The sequence below is a fragment of the Schistocerca americana genome, unplaced genomic scaffold (genome assembly GCF_021461395.2).
Source record: "Schistocerca americana isolate TAMUIC-IGC-003095 unplaced genomic scaffold, iqSchAmer2.1 HiC_scaffold_319, whole genome shotgun sequence".
Lineage (NCBI taxonomy): Eukaryota > Metazoa > Arthropoda > Insecta > Orthoptera > Acrididae > Schistocerca > Schistocerca americana.
Genome location: NW_025726037.1, coordinates 7,501 through 12,500, shown reverse-complemented (window position 1 = coordinate 12,500; position 5,000 = coordinate 7,501). Strand labels below are relative to the sequence as shown.

The 5,000-nt window shown below is 54.2% G+C and overlaps 1 non-coding gene across 1 annotated transcript; it reads right to left on the bottom strand.

Annotated features, from left to right (window-relative positions):
- Positions 1-186: 186 nt before the first annotated feature.
- Positions 187-2,096, bottom strand: LOC124579983. Its single transcript, XR_006973107.1, has one exon. It is a non-coding gene; the product is annotated as a small subunit ribosomal RNA (ribosomal RNA).
- Positions 2,097-5,000: the final 2,904 nt, after the last annotated feature.

Here is a 5,000-nt window from a genome sequence, read left to right as displayed (position 1 = left end):
ACCGGCGCCAGGCGCCAGGTGCCGCAGGCCAGCCGCTCCAGCGCTTCAGCGCTCGTACCACACAACATTGGCGTTAGTTTTGAGAAGCACGCGTGGTTCCGCACGCGGCGCACGGCTACTGCGAGCCGTACAGGTAGCGTGTTGCGCGACACGACACGCACATCGAACGACATGCAGTCTAGTCGGTAATGATCCTTCCGCAGGTTCGCCTACGGAAACCTTGTTACGACTTTTACTTCCTCTAAATGATCAAGTTTGGTCATCTTTCCGGTAGCATCGGCAACGACAGAGTCAATGCCGCGTACCAGTCCGAAGACCTCACTAAATCATTCAATCGGTAGTAGCGACGGGCGGTGTGTACAAAGGGCAGGGACGTAATCAACGCGAGCTTATGACTCGCGCTTACTGGGAATTCCTCGTTCATGGGGAACAATTGCAAGCCCCAATCCCTAGCACGAAGGAGGTTCAGCGGGTTACCCCGACCTTTCGGCCTAGGAAGACACGCTGATTCCTTCAGTGTAGCGCGCGTGCGGCCCAGAACATCTAAGGGCATCACAGACCTGTTATTGCTCAATCTCGTGCGGCTAGAAGCCGCCTGTCCCTCTAAGAAGAAAAGTAATCGCTGACAGCACGAAGGATGTCACGCGACTAGTTAGCAGGCTAGAGTCTCGTTCGTTATCGGAATTAACCAGACAAATCGCTCCACCAACTAAGAACGGCCATGCACCACCACCCACCGAATCAAGAAAGAGCTATCAATCTGTCAATCCTTCCGGTGTCCGGGCCTGGTGAGGTTTCCCGTGTTGAGTCAAATTAAGCCGCAGGCTCCACTCCTGGTGGTGCCCTTCCGTCAATTCCTTTAAGTTTCAGCTTTGCAACCATACTTCCCCCGGAACCCAAAAGCTTTGGTTTCCCGGAGGCTGCCCGCCGAGTCATCGGAGGAACTGCGGCGGATCGCTGGCTGGCATCGTTTATGGTTAGAACTAGGGCGGTATCTGATCGCCTTCGAACCTCTAACTTTCGTTCTTGATTAATGAAAACATACTTGGCAAATGCTTTCGCTTCTGTTCGTCTTGCGACGATCCAAGAATTTCACCTCTAACGTCGCAATACGAATGCCCCCGCCTGTCCCTATTAATCATTACCTCGGGTTCCGAAAACCAACAAAATAGAACCGAGGTCCTATTCCATTATTCCATGCACACAGTATTCAGGCGGGCTTGCCTGCTTTAAGCACTCTAATTTGTTCAAAGTAAACGTGCCGGCCCACCGAGACACTCACTCAAGAGCACCCTGGTAGGATTGCAACGGGGTCCGCCTCGGGACGCACGAGCACGCACGAGGCGCGTCGCACGCCTTCGGCTCGCCCCACCGGCAGGACGTCCCACGATACATGCCAGTTAAACACCGACGGGCGGTGAACCAACAGCGTGGGACACAAATCCAACTACGAGCTTTTTAACCGCAACAACTTTAATATACGCTATTGGAGCTGGAATTACCGCGGCTGCTGGCACCAGACTTGCCCTCCAATAGATACTCGTTAAAGGATTTAAAGTGTACTCATTCCGATTACGGGGCCTCGGATGAGTCCCGTATCGTTATTTTTCGTCACTACCTCCCCGTGCCGGGAGTGGGTAATTTGCGCGCCTGCTGCCTTCCTTGGATGTGGTAGCCGTTTCTCAGGCTCCCTCTCCGGAATCGAACCCTGATTCCCCGTTACCCGTTACAACCATGGTAGGCGCAGAACCTACCATCGACAGTTGATAAGGCAGACATTTGAAAGATGCGTCGCCGGTACGAGGACCGTGCGATCAGCCCAAAGTTATTCAGAGTCACCAAGGCAAACGGACCGGACGAGCCGACCGATTGGTTTTGATCTAATAAAAGCGTCCCTTCCATCTCTGGTCGGGACTCTGTTTGCATGTATTAGCTCTAGAATTACCACAGTTATCCAAGTAACGTGGGTACGATCTAAGGAACCATAACTGATTTAATGAGCCATTCGCGGTTTCACCTTAATGCGGCTTGTACTGAGACATGCATGGCTTAATCTTTGAGACAAGCATATGACTACTGGCAGGATCAACCAGGGAGCTGCGTCAACTAGAGCTGAGCAGCCGGCCGCCCGGGAGTGTGTCCCGGGGGCCCGCGCGAACACGCAAGCGTCCGCTCAATTATTCTGCAAACAGGAGGAGGCTGAGCTCCCCTGCACAATACACCTCGAAACCCTCTCAGGTCCCGGCGGCGCGCAGCGCCGTCCTAAGTACTTGGTCGGGTTCGAGAGAGGCGCAATCGCCCGGAGTTTGGCGAGTAGACGCTTTAGGTGCGACCACCCGTGCTCCCAACTGAGCTTGCCGCTGCCGACAGAGGCCCGGGAGCGTGCTGTCGTGGCATTGCCGGCGGGAGACAACACGCGCCACCTACGGTGACCGGCAGCTCCAACGCCAGCGCCACAGAAGGACAAAAGCCCCACTTGGGTGCCGAAGCGAACTCTCCCAGCACAGCGCACGCGCCAACACGTCCGCACAGCTGCGATACAAACCACCTGCGAGAACCGCAGAGGCGACCGAGCAGCAGACGGCGTCGCGGCGCCGAGCGCCGGGCGGCGGCGCATCCTCAGCGCACACAGTCCTCAATCGGACCAGCACACTGCAGATGTCCACCGCGCTTCGCACCGGGCCCGCGAGGACCTACTTTGGCCGCACGGCGCCGCGTGCAGGGTGCGCCGGCGCGCAGCTGCGCCGCCTGCCGCCTCCGTCGGCCGGCGCGCCTGCCACTGGCCGCCCCCACCAGCCGGCTGTAGCGCGTGCGCCCACGCACCGCGCGGCCAGCACGCCGGGAGGCCCCCCCTCACCGGCCGGGGACGGTCCCACCCAGCCACCGCCGCGTATCGCTTCACACCCAGATGCCATTCACGTTCGTGGGCATGGTGGGTATCGCTGGAACAACCGGTTGGTAGCTCAACCGATCGTCGCCATCACTGATTCACCTCTAGCGAGAACAACCGCACCACAACGGTTTACCAGTTGTTCATTTGCATAACGTCACCAGCAAACGTAGGCGTCCATCGCCATTTGCAAATTCAACGATTGTTGCATGCCTGTGTCAGGTGTCACGACACACTATGTCTGCCCACATACACGCAACAACATGTGCACGCTTCGCGAACACGTGGAAGGTGGCCCCCGTACGTATGCGATGTCCATTGCGCGAACGACTGTCAACCGGCCTCTGTCGCATGTCGCAGATGTGGAACGCAGTGCACCATGCTATCACGGTGTGTGAGAAGAGACGACTACGTCTGACAACACGCGCCACTACATCAACAGACGGCTCATGCTGATCGCCATCCAGGGCATACCACACTGCAATCCAGCTCTTATAGGGAGACGACACGTAGCTGAGTGCACAACATTTGGACCGCATGGTTCGCCGTTGTTGGCGCAGTCGTTGTACGGTCACATGTACCACGATGTATCATTCAGTACATGAGGACCAATGTGCAGTACAGTGTGTGATTTGGACGTACAACATCAGCGGACAGTTGACACAGGCCGTACCACAGCGTAGGCTAAGTGCTTCGCACATGCGAATGCCAATGAACAACTGCAAATGCCAATGAACAACTGCAAAGGGCATTGAGCATGTACGTCCTGCTGCCATCCACATTACAGTGTATAGCTGCAAGGTGTTTAACATGAAGCGATACACTGGGGACCGGGCAGTGCGAGTAGCAAACTATATTGCGGGGGTTGCAGTTAGGCAACACTACACTAATTTAACGCGTCGTATGACAATTACAGAGCAGGTTAAGGCCCAACGTGTGTTGGGTTAAGGCCCAACGTGTGTTGGGTTAAGGCCCAACGTGTGTTGGGTTAAGGCCCAACGTGTGTTGGGTTAAGGCCCAACGTGTGTTGGGTTAAGGCCCAACGTGTGTTGGGTTAAGGCCCAACGTGTGTTGGGTTAAGGCCCAACGTGTGTTGGGTTAAGGCCCAACGTGTGTTGGGTTAAGGCCCAACGTGTGTTGGGTTAAGGCCCAACGTGTGTTGGGTTAAGGCCCAACGTGTGTTGGGTTAAGGCCCAACGTGTGTTGGGTTAAGGCCCAACGTGTGTTGGGTTAAGGCCCAACGTGTGTTGGGTTACGTTAAGGGGCAATGTGGGTTACGTTAAGGGGCAATGTGGGTTACGTTAAGGGGCAATGTGGGTTACGTTACGGCGCAATATAGGTTACGTTACGGCGCAATATAGGTTACGTTAAGGCGCAATATCGGTTACGTTAAGGCGCAATACAGGTTACGTTAAGGCGCAATACAGGTTACGTTAAGGCGCAATACAGGTTACGTTAAGGCGCAATACAGGTTACGTTAAGGCGCAATGCAGGTTACGTTAAGGCGCAATGCAGGTTACGTTAAGGCGCAATGCAGGTTACGTTAAGGCGCAATACAGGTTACGTTAAGGCGCAATACAGGTTACGTTAAGGCGCAATACAGGTTACGTTAAGGCGCAATACAGGTTACGTTAAGGCGCAATACAGGTTACGTTAAGGCGCAATACAGGTTACGTTAAGGCGCAATACAGGTTACGTTAAGGCGCAATACAGGTTACGTTAAGGCGCAATACAGGTTACGTTAAGGCGCAATACAGGTTACGTTAAGGCGCAATACAGGTTACGTTAAGGCGCAATACAGGTTACGTTAAGGCGCAATACAGGTTACGTTAAGGCGCAATACAGGTTACGTTAAGGCGCAATACAGGTTACGTTAAGGCGCAATACAGGTTACGTTAAGGCGCAATACAGGTTACGTTAAGGCGCAATACAGGTTAGGTTAAGGCGCAATACAGGTTAGGTTAAGGCGCAATACAGGTTAGGTTAAGGTACGACATAGGTTAGGTTAAGGTACGACATAGGTTAGGTTAAGGTACGACATAGGTTAGGTTAAGGTACGACATAGGTTAGGTTAAGGTACGACATAGGTTAGGTTAAGGTACGACATAGG